Source organism: Erpetoichthys calabaricus, chromosome 9, assembly GCF_900747795.2.
Source record: "Erpetoichthys calabaricus chromosome 9, fErpCal1.3, whole genome shotgun sequence".
In the NCBI taxonomy this organism is placed as follows: Eukaryota; Metazoa; Chordata; class Cladistia; order Polypteriformes; family Polypteridae; genus Erpetoichthys; species Erpetoichthys calabaricus.
The window spans coordinates 70,373,786-70,386,221 of NC_041402.2; the positions used below are offsets into that span (position 1 = coordinate 70,373,786).

Sequence of the window (12,436 nt, forward strand, 5' to 3'; positions counted from 1 at the left end):
TGAACCAGCTGATGGCAGGGAAGTCTGCAGGGCTATGTGGTATCCGGGGTGAACTTCTCCAGGCTGGTGGTAAGGCTTTACTCCTGGCATTGCAAGCAACCTTTGCTTCCATTTGGAAGACTGGCGTCATCCCAACTGACTGGAAAATGGGACTTGTCATTCCTATCTGGAAAGGGAAGGGTGATCGCCTGGATTGTGGCAACTACAGGGGTATAACACTACTGTTGGTGCTGGGTAAGGTCCTTGCTATAGTCGTCCTCAATAGGATTTGTGATCACTTGCTCACCTACCAGCGACCGTAGCAGTCTGGTTTTACGCCTAAGAAGTCTACCATTGACTGCATCCTGGTACTGACGGTTCTCGTGGAGCGCAAACGCAAATATCAGCAGAGTTTCTTTGCAGCCTTTGTCGATTTTCATAAAGTGTTGAACTCATTTGATCGAGCTGCCCTGTGGGACATCCTGAGACTTTGCGGGATCCCCTAAGGTTGTGTATCATGTACACTGGTACTGTGAGTGCTGTGCAGAGTGGAGGCAGGAACTCTGTGTTTTTCCCAGTTGATTCTGGGGTTCATCAGGGGTGTGTTCTTGCTCCTACTCTGTTCAATGCTTGTATGGACTGGGTGTTGGGCAAGGTCGTGGGGTCCAGCGGCTGTGGGGCATCTGTTGGTGAAGAGAGATTTACTGATCTTGACTTTGCTGATGATGCTGTGATCTTCACGGAGTCAATGGTGGCTCTGATCGGGGTGCTCGAGAGACTGAGTGAGGATTCTGAGTGTCTGGGCTTGCGAGTGTCCTGGATAAAAACCAAGATCCAGGCCTTTAATAACCTCTTGGGCACAGCCATCAGGAGTGTCGACCTTGTCGAGAGGTTTACTTACCTCAGCAGTGACATTCACGTCTCTGGTGACTCTTCCAATGAAGTCAATAAACGAATTCAGAGAGCAGGGGGGGTCATGAGGTCACTGGAAAGGGGTTTGTGGCATTCTCGATATCTATGCAAAAGAACAAAGGTCTAAGTCTTTAGAGTCCTGGTGCTTCTTGTTTTGCTATATGGTTGCTAGACATGGACGCTATCCAGTGACCTGAGACAAAGACTGGACTCCTTTGGTACTGTGTCTCTTCAGAGAATCCTTGGGTACCACTGGTTTGACTTTGTGTCGAATGAGCAGTTGCTTACAGAGTCCCGAATGAGACACATTACCTACATTGTGAGGGAGCATCAGTTACGGTCCTACGGCTATGTGGTGTGATTCCCCAAGGGTGATCCGGCTCACAGGATCCTCATTGTTAAGGACCGGAGAGTGGCTGGAAAGGCCACGTAAGACCTGGTTGCGGCAGATAGAGGGTCATTTCTGGAGGGTGGGACTGGACCACGTGTCTGCCTGGGGGGTTGCCAACCAGGATCCTGAGCTGTTTCGTCAAGTGTCGGGAGCAACAACGCTCTGTATCAGTGTATGCTCCCCAACCTGACCTGACCTGAAAGTCAGATGAGGCCTTGGCTCACAGAAGGTGTATTAACAATAGGAATGCGGGATGTTTATCTACATCTGTATGTAGTGCTGTAGTTTATTTTTTTAGTATTTGTTTGTGTAAACCAGGAGCAAAGAGCATTTGAGAAAGTACAGTAGGTAAAAAGCACCATAAGTATCAAGAAAATAAACAAGACTCATACCGGCAGCCTTCAAGCAAAATAGATTTTCATTATTTCATCCTTGTTTATATTGAGCTTGAAGGCTTTTACCACCATCAGCAGCAGCAGCCACACACTCAGATTATTAAACAAATCACAGGAATGAAGGGGGATCTTTGGTTTAAAGCATATGGCAGCCACTGAGACAAAAAAAAAACTTCTTTCAAATTGTCAGGATGAGGACATTATGAGCTCCCGCATCTGGGTTCTGTGATGTATACACTCTTGACAGAGTGTAATCTAGTCTCCGGTGAACTTACACCACATAAGAAGGGAATTAATTATTCTCTCTTGGATGTCCCAGAGCTTTCCTGCACACATGGCTTTCAGAGTGACTGGAGAGCTGAATTGTTCTGCAAATTGATAAAGACTTCCAGATATGTGATAGCCCATCTATCGCACTGTCTTCCACAAAAGATAAACCCCGGGTCTTGTTTGTTTTCAAAGCACTTCTTTCCTAGTTTGAGAAAAATAAATACTTTTATCAATGAGAACTCAGACAATGGCAACTGAGAGATGAGGGCTATCAAAGAAAACATAAACACACAGAAACCAATCTGCCCAGGGCCATCCCATTGTCACTCAGAACACGTTAGGCTTAGTCCACAATAGAGAGACACGTATAAAGTCAGCCATACATATGCCTGACTTACACACGCATTTTCAGTTCTTATCATTTATGAAGTTTTCATTTTCCTAAGTCCTAACAAAAATGCACAAGAGAAGTCAACATTGAGAAACATCATTTTTTGGAATTTCTTTATTATTCCTGATTAAAAATATAGTTGGGTTTAACAATAATCTGGCTAAATAAATATGAAAAAATACCCTCTGCACTCAACCAGCTCCCTTGGACTTCCCATACTTAACAGCAAAAAGTGATATTAAACAATAGAACATTGTATTAATAGCCCACCCCTCGTCTTGGATTATTATTGTGACATAAGGGAGGAGGCAGCAAGTGAAGTTGCACTTCAGGGTTGCAGTGCTGAATGGTGTTTTGCTGAGGTCGCATGCTGTCGGGCAGATGGGAAATATGAATTTCCTAGTGGGAAATTTCATATCAATGCCCCTCAAAGAGCACCCAAAGGGAAAATTCAAAGATAAAAATGTTACCTGAATTAGCTGAGTTATGACATAGCGTTGACTTTTAAGCTCATGTAATAATGCTAACATATAAATAACTAACTTGGTTGAAGCATTGCAATATACATACATATACATGAAGCAAATAAGAGCTTATCTTGAATTTGTTTTTGTGATGACTGAATAACAAATCAAAAGCAACCTAAACCACTGACTGGAAATTCACATGAACACAATGAAGTGGGATGATGACTTGTCACAAGTGGGCCCTCTGAAAATCCCCAAAGATTATAAATACACAATGTTAAAGAAATAAAGACCTGTAATCAAATATTGTGTGGAAACTTAGTAAAAATATAAACTGGCCAACCTACATGAACTAATTTTTTACTGTGGTAATGGTTAAAAAATAGTACAATCTGGCAATGCTATGTATGACTCAAAAAAAAAGAGAAAAAGAAAAAGAGAAAAATAAAAAGAAGGAGGCACTTATTAAATTGTATTTGCTCTGACTTTGACAGGAACACCAAATAGCTTGTTTCACACAGGTTATAGGCTTGACACTTATCAGGAAAGTCTGGAACCCTGGACACACAGGAAGGTGAAGTGGAAAAGACGATGGTGGCAAAATTGGACTCTGTGATGAAACATCCCCTCCAGGAGGCGCTCTCTTGGAGAGTGTGAATTTCCCCTTGGGATTAATAAAGTATCTATCTATCTATCTATCTATCTATCTATCTATCTATCTATCTATCTATCTACTTTTAACCACAGGCTCATTCCACCATGTTGTGCTAAGAAGCGCCTCTCAGGGGTCTTTTCTGCCCACTGCTATCAGACAATTTAATACTTCCTCCTGATATGCTTGTTATGTTTGTTATGAAATATCTACACAATGTACATTTATTTATTTTTATTTATATATCAATTGATTGATTGATTGATTGGCTGTATTATTTGTCCTGTGAGTCTGCATCTGTGTTTCTGCTGCCATATGGTTCTGAATTTTCCAATTGGATTAATAAACTTTATCTAATCTAATCTAATCTAATCTAATCTAATCTAATCTAATCTAATCTAATCTAATCTAATCTAACCATTGCAGGCAGTCAGGTGTGTGGTGGACAGTTGGAGAGGAACAACTATACAGAAATATTGGTTAAATGAGCAGAAAACTGGTATTTGGAAGACACCAATAAAGATTTGGCAAAATCAAAGTCACTGTGCAAAACCAAGAATACAGTAAAGTCAAAAAACAAAGAAAGTTTCAATGCAAACGTCCTAACACCAGAGACATGCTCAAAGGGGAGGCCACAATGTTTCAAGCCATTGCCCTGTCCCCTCATTGGCCCACGTGCCTTCTTTTCCCATCAGGTTCTAATCGATTGCTTCTGAGTACAAGTGCACACCTCCTTTTCATAGTAAGAAACACAGAAAGAGCAGTGATAAGAAGTGTGCCTTCTTAAAGCTAGGTAAGATACTGTTTTCTGTCGCATATAAAAATAAACCTTGATTTATGATAATTACTGCTACTAATTCCACAAAGAAATAATTAATTAATTACATCTATAGAGTGTTTTTATCACTACTTAAAGTGCTTAGACAGAGGAGAACCACTTCAGCCACTACCAATGTGTAGCACCTACCTGGATGATGCAATTGCAGCCATTACTGCATCAGTATGCTCACCACTCAATAGCTATTAGGTGGTGAAGGGGTGAGAGAGAGATAGCCAATTAGAAACTGGGGATGATTAGGGGGCCAGAATGGTTGGGTCGTGATGGGCAATTTAGCCAGGACATTTAATACACCCTGCTCTTTCCAAAAGATGCCATGGGGACTTTAATGACCACAGAGAGTCAGGACCTCGGTTTTAAGCCTCATTTGAATGACTGCGCCATATTCACAGCACAGCGTCCCCGTCACTTCACTGGGGCATTGGGACCCACACTCAGACCACAGGGTAAGCACCCCCTGCTGGCCTTATCAGCACCGCTTCCAGCAGCAATCCAAGCTTTTTCCCTAGAGTACTAGCTGGGCCCAGACATGCTTAGCTTCAAATGGATGACTACTTCTGAAGCACAGGTGGTATGGCTGCTGGAGTATAGCAAATATTTGTGTGCCAGTCGTGTTTGTTTGTATTATACTGTGACATGAAAGGAGACTGTAATGCAATGTCTGCTCACAAACTCCACATATTCACTTTGCATATGATGCTAGCTTTTCTAGTCTGTCTGTTACAGTTATCATCTGGTCCCCACTTCCAAAAACAACTAGAGATTTATAAAATAACTCTTTCACAAAACAACTCAAGAACATTAAAACCAAACAAAGCATCGTAAAAAAAACTAAAAGTGTCTATGAGAATAAGTCTCCATTTATCTCTGACAGAAAAGATTCAGACTGGTTTTGGCAGTACTCTTCAAATTCAGTCGGGCTGGGTCTACTGACAGAACTGCATGCTGCTGCCCAAAGAAAGAGTCTGATGCTAATTTCGGGCTTTCAACACTGTTTCAGTTGCTGCAAATCTATGCCACATTGCCTGTATCAACAGCAACTGCGGAACAAAATGTTTCCAGGCTCAATTCGCTTAAGTCCAAAGTCAGAAAGCTATGTGGAGAAGAATGGCTCTCTGATCTTTTGATTCTGTGTATAGAAATAGATATCAGGACTCACAAAGATGAAGTCATGGCAATTTATCAAACCTGAGATCCGAAAGAAAGATTTTGAAATAAAACCCAAAAGATGACAACATCTGGAAAGTAAAATGGTATTATTATTTTTGTTTTGTTTTTGTTACTAAGTGATCTTAATACACACAGAATATTAATAATCATTTTACATTGTTCTTCAAGGGTCTGGATGATAATACTATTAATTGAAAGTCTAATACACAAACAATGGTGATCTTTGGTATCAGACTATTGGTTGTTTGATTTGATGTGCTGTGATGTGCACTCTTGCTGTTAATACAGAAGGAAACTGCATTTGGTATTTCATATAACTAGATGGGTGATTTATTATTTTCTTCTTATTATTTATTTTATATTAGGAAAATAAACTGTGCAGAAGAGATAGTGTAGTGTCTTTTCTGATAATCTGACATAATCTGTGTCATGAATTGGGAACAAGCTTTAATTTGTTTTGGAAAGGAATACATTTTTCTTGCTTTAGAAAAAAGCCTTTTCAGTATGTTTTTTAAATCACAAATCATCCTCTTGGGAAGCCTTCATTTTAACCTCAAATTATTAGTGTATTTATTTGTAATTTATCACAACATAATTTTTGCTTTTCATTAGATGCCATGGCAGCACGGTGGCACAGTGGTAGCGCTGCTGCCTCGCAGTTGGGAGATCTGGGGACCTGGGTTCGCTTCCCGGGTCCTCCCTGCGTGGAATTTGCATGTTCTCCCCGTGTCTGCATGGGTTTCCTCCGGGCGCTCCGGTTTCCTCCCACAGTCCAAAGACATGCAGGTTAGGTGGATTGGCAATTCTAAATTGGCCCTAGTGTGTGCTTGGTGTGTGGGTGTGTTTGTGTGTGTCCTGCGGTGGGTTGGCACCCTGCCAAGGATTGGTTCCTGCCCTGTGTTGGCTGGGATTGGCTCCAGTAGACCCCCGTGACCCTGTGTTCGGATTCAGCGGGTTGGAAAATGGATGGATGGATGGATGGATTAGATGCCATTGTTATGTGTAACCTGTAGTTGCATGGGGGCAAATCCATCATATTCATGATGCTATAAACGGACACCATTGTGCTAATCTCACTGTCAAACTTGGTGGATTCCTAAAAAGACCTTTTGTGTGTTTTTTTGATTTGTCTTGTTTCTGACCTTGCTTTCCTCCTCACTAGGATTATTGCCTAGCCCTTTGTTAAGATGCTCAGTGTTCTGTTGCTTTTTCTCATGCTTCCTTTTCCCAACATAATCTCAACTTGCTGATCTGCTCATTGTGGTGGCAGAACAACGAGCAATTACAGGAAGTCGTCGACTTACAACCATTTGACTTATGACCACTACTATATTTCACGGGCAAATGCCAGGTCTGTGCCATGGCTCATTCATCTCGATCTCAGTTTATTACCTGCAGCAGTTTCAACCACATTCAGTTACATTTGTCTTACAATTACAGAAAAAGATGCAATTTATCTCAACACAGAAATTAAGGTCATCAAGAAATTATGAGGGAAGAAAGAAAGCGAATGCGATCACATGTGACTTTAAGCTATCCCAATGTAAATGGTGTGCACCGCACATGCTGTATTGCTACACTCTGGCTTTGAATCCAACTAACCTCCGAAGGTCCTACAGTGTGACTCACTATGTGCCGTTTTGTGTGAACCACCACAAAAGGGTAATGAACCCGCACTGAACTCCTTTATCTGTTAATGTTTATTATTAACAGGTTGAAATGTTAAAACAGAAAATATATGAGCGCTCAGACTCTGCCTGTACAATTCCTCTTCTCACAGTTAACAAATGAGGCAAAGGGAGAGGCTAACACTAATGATGTAACATGACACAGACAAAGAAAGACTTTGTGAAGCTGTTAAAAGTCAAGAGCAACAGTGATGAATCAAAATAATAAAAAAAATAATAATTTATAAAAAAATGATGGACAATCTACTCAATGTGCTAAGAATGACAATAAAAAAGATTTAAAACAAACAATATGACTTAAGGGACTTATTATACAGTACTATACATACAGTCAGTCCGTTTAACATCTAAGATCTACTTATGACTGGTCCGTCAAAAACAAAAGTGGTCAGCAAAGGGCATCATTTTATAATTTAGCCCTGCCACCTAATAGATAACTGTGGTTGATTGTTTTTTCCAGTTCATTCATCTAAAGTATTTCCTGCAATCCTTTATCTGAGTCAAACTAACTTGAAAGCGAAGGGTGCAGATTAGGGATTCACCTAGGCCCATATATACTATATACTATAAATTCACTCAAACAATGTAATCCACATCCATTAATCATTTAATTATTTTAATTAAGATTATAAATCTGGAATTTAGCAAAACAATTTAACCTGCCAGCACATTTTCAGAGGGAGAGTATGGGTGGAAAGCTGGCCTGTAATATTGTATGTTACAGCACATCTGTCCCATTGTGTTATTTCCAATAACATTCCATCTACAACATCTTAGTTACTCAAGGGAGGTTAGATGACTGTTAGTGTCCTCCCATGATCAGCTAATCGTCCAATGCCAAGTTATTATTCCTGCAAAGCTGCAGTTTTTACATCTGCATTACTCAATATGATTTTTTATCTTTAAATGACACATACATATGTTTAATAGCTAGGAGATCTCTACCTTTTGGAGCTTTAGAAGGCTGCTATCCTAAGGATTGTGTGTGCTTCAATGTTTAACTGATTTTCTCTTTTTCGTGCGACTTATCACACACAGTGTCATGATTGAAGTCCAACATTGAAGTGGCAGAAACATTTTACCAGAGTGAATAATTAACAGGCCTTACCACATCATGAAAAAAGCAAACTAAGGTCCAGAGATAAGCAATACACATGCCTCTTTTGACTTTAAACCTTGAAGAAGGTTTTATGTGGCATTGTATGGAACAGTTTCAGGAAATATTGAACTTTACTCTACTTAACATTGAACACTATTTAATTAGCCATACCACGAAGAATTTGTCTTTGAAATTTATTTAGATTTTGAAAGCTGTAGCACTGCTCTTTACTTTACTTGTACGCTACATGCAATGTATTCTGCACACTGCATTGTTATCTTGCAAAACGGCCTGTAAACAAGTCTGCAATTATAAAAGAGACATGGCTGATGTATTGGTGGAAGCGATGCAGTGATTAGCACTTCTGTTTCAAAGTTCAAAAGACAAACAACTAGTAAGTTACAATCTACAGATTAATTAATTAAGTCATACAAATTGAAGCTAACAATTTGCACAGGTGTCCCAACTTCTGTTGATTACTTAAGAACTCTCTGTCTTAAAGCAGAGTTGGAACAGACCATGTTACCACACCCTCTGAAGTACTACTTGGACAATATTACACTGTAGAAAGTTGTAAATTCCAGTGATAATGGCAAGAAAACAGCAATTAACAAATGAAATGAGACAAAGAATTATTACCCTTAGAAGTGTATGCCTTTTATTTAGTGAAATTGCCAAAAAAAAAAAAAAAAAACAAGTGTCAGTGAGTACGATGTCCTACACAATCCAAAAGCAAATGAAAACTGAAAAAAACTTTGATTGGAAGAGATCTGGAAGACCCAAAGTCACAAAAAGTTGGTTGAAATTCTTCATGTCCTTCGAATAAAAGGTCCTGCTCCACTTGTGTGAAAAAAATGCGCCCGTTCTTTCGTCATTTTGTTGCAGCCTATCAAAGACTCACTGATCATGTTTTCTAGACTCAATATATATGGGCTTTTCAATCAGCGTGGGTGCGCCCATTCATCTCTGATGATTAGATCCAGCTAGACTAATCTACTACACGGCAGCATTTGAAAAACCGACTTATCCTGGATGAGTTTCACCGGCATTAACTCATCCAAGATGAGGCATCTGATCTTGGATGATTTAAGCGACGTACGGAAAATACCCCCACCCCCCCCCAAGGCCTGTATGTATGAAAACTTCTGATAATGGTTTGTAAACAAAGCAAAACACCACACCCAGTTGCAAACCTACATTTTTAGGGTCCTGAAGCTTGAGCGGGTATGGGGGGGCCCCTTTGCATTCTGCAATAAGGTCTAGGTAACCACAGTTATCTTTTTCAGTGGGGTTTATCCATGACAGATCACCACAAATTTTGTAAACATTTAACCACTACATCTCAGATTTTCATTAAAATTGCTGTACTGGATTATCTCACATATAAAATAAAAATTTCCTGAACGTTACAGTTTTCAAGGTATGGGGGGATTCAGATTAGGGAAATGTTATATATATGCATGATGCATCATAGAATGATGAAATAAAACAGAAAAGACAATAGTCAATATAATCTTAATTTTAGTCACCCATGAGAATACATACAACATGAAGCACATTTTACAAAAAACTATTTTTTTCTAACAACACATACGGTTTTATCATATGAAAGCTTCCTCAGAATGTCATTTTCTAGCAACAATATGAATTTAAAGGCCCTTCAGTCATGACAAACAAAAATTTGTTCTTTATAAGGAAAGCAGTGAAAAATTGCTTTCTGCTTCACAGCTCATAATAGGCATAAATTATTTTACTAAAAATTTTAATTTCTGTCATAAATGTTAATAGTGTTATTATTAAATATATTTTGAATGAAACATTCTTAATTCTGCGGTGGGTTGGCACCCTTCTTGGGATTGGTTCCTGCCTTGTGCTGAATCCGAACACAGGGTCACGGGGGTCCGCTGGAGCCAATCCCAGCCAACACAGGGCAGGGAACCAATCCCGGGCAGGGTGCCAACCCACCGCAGTATTTTAACTATTATTTTGTACTGAATTACAATATGTTATTAATATTATTATTAAAAAAACTCTTTTCATATAGCAAACACCTGAAATTTATATTAAATATATTTCAATGAAACATCCTTCATTTGATGATTTTTTTTTATATACGGTTATTCTACATGATGATATAATACAATTTTAATTTTTATTTCATCTATTATTTTGTATTGAATGACACAATATTACTAATGTTATTATTAAAAAAACCTACTCATACAGTACACACCAAAACTTTTCATTAAATATATTTCTATGAAAAGCATTAATTTGACTGTTTTTTGTTTATGGCTATGTGACAGCTTAATAACCCTTTAATTTTTATTTCAACTATTATTTTGCATTGAATAACAGTATATTATTAATAGTATTATTTTAAAAAAAAAACCTTCTTATACAGTAGACACCCAAATGTTTTAAGCAAATGTGGACTAAAGTCACTTCTGGGGTCCCTCCAGGATTAGGGTATTTGAAGCTTGAGCTTTCATAACAGATCCATCCCTCATCACACCATCTAGAATTAGTAGTATATGGAAACAAAAAAGAGCACATCTTTTGTTCAGAAGTCATTTTACCTTCACCCCATGAAGTTATCATTGACCTTACAAGTAAGTCCTGTGCAGTACAGATTATAAGCCTTTGGAACATTCATGCAACAGATTCAAATCTGCAAATTTCAAACTGGATGCTAACATCCAAAAGAAGGCAGAAATCATTTTGACAATGATTTTCCAAAGCTAATCTTTTGCATCTGGAAGGGCGGTGCCCAATTATTTTCCTCTCTCTCTTCGTCCAGCTGTTTTCGATGATGTACCTCCACCCTTCAAAGTGTTACATACATTTATCACACACAGAGTCAGTCAATGGAAGACGGTTTCGATTATGGCTGAATGACTTTACATTCGTGGCACCACCACTTTTCCAGCTATTGATTTCATGATAGTTAAAATTAATATTTTTATTCTGCAGTCTGTGGCTTTGAGTTATAGCTAGCTGTTTACAATTAACCAAAGTTTCTTTTAAGAAATTTATGCCAATATAACAGGAAAAAGTCCCAATTTTATATGCAGTTGTTACTAAAAACTTGCTTTCGTGGGTGTGTAACCATTCAGTTACTTACGCCCTATCCCTTCTCTGGCTCCTTTATGTCGAAGATCCTAATGCACATAACAACTGGTCACTGAAAAATGTTAATACTGGGTATTTACAAAGCATCAAGTTTTTTTCCAAAGGAGAAGCCAAAAAAGAAACATTTATAAAATGCTAAGTTTAAATCAGAGGGCCAGTAACCAAATTGACACACAAGATTAGAGTAGTATATATAGAACCCAGTCCCTCATTATGTAGTGTGTAGTTCCAAAAGTTGGACATATGCATCCCAACAGTGTCAAAGGTCACTACGACAGCTGATGTAGCAGCATGACAGGCAGACGGTGGGGAGACACCAGAGCAAAAGAAGGGCATGACCTGGATGTCACTGGCTCATCCGGGTATAAACAGTTGGGCAAAGCTGCTTAGACAGGACGGAATGTACTGTACACCTTTAAGCCAGAACAAAACAGGCTTTGGTGCACACATAATGGCATTTGTATGTTTCCTATAAAATTATCAATGACAAATAATTTATTGGGCACACACCCTTCACAAATCAAAGTGCTGAGCACAATTTCATATATAATTTATTTACAAAATGAATACACTAAAAGAAAAATAGTACATCAACATGAGGATAAAAAACGCCTACTGTTTTTAATAAAATGTAACAAACTGTCAAAGTGGAGCTGTCTTAATCAGTTATCCCTTTAGTTAAGTTTGTTAGGCTCCAAAGGTAAAAGTATTCAATGATTGATATTTTTCTTAAGAATCTTTACATTTGAATTTTAGAAACTATAAATAATAATATAATGAGAATGAAGGTTAAATGTGCAAATTGTTAAAATAATCTAATCCATATGTGTTTGAAGAACAGTCTTGTTATAAATGAACACGGGGGGGGGGGGGGGGGGGGGGGGGGGGGGGGGGGGGGGGGGGGGGGGGGGGGGGGGGGGGGGGGGGGGGGGGGGGGGGGGGGGGGGGGGGAAGCAATGCTACTACAAATGTAAAATGCAGTTAAATCACTTTTGTACTGCTATAAAAAGTACTGTCACCCTGGACTTTTTCATATTGTTAACAAGATTTAA

The 12,436-nt window shown here is 38.9% G+C and overlaps 1 long non-coding RNA gene across 1 annotated transcript; it reads right to left on the reverse strand.

The window, feature by feature from the left end:
• Positions 1-1,682: 1,682 nt before the first annotated feature.
• LOC114657164 (uncharacterized) lies at positions 1,683-8,143 on the reverse strand. Its single transcript, XR_003717174.1, has 2 exons — positions 8,099-8,143; positions 1,683-2,149 (listed from the first exon to the last, which is right to left on the reverse strand). It is a non-coding gene; the product is annotated as an uncharacterized LOC114657164 (long non-coding RNA).
• Positions 8,144-12,436: the final 4,293 nt, after the last annotated feature.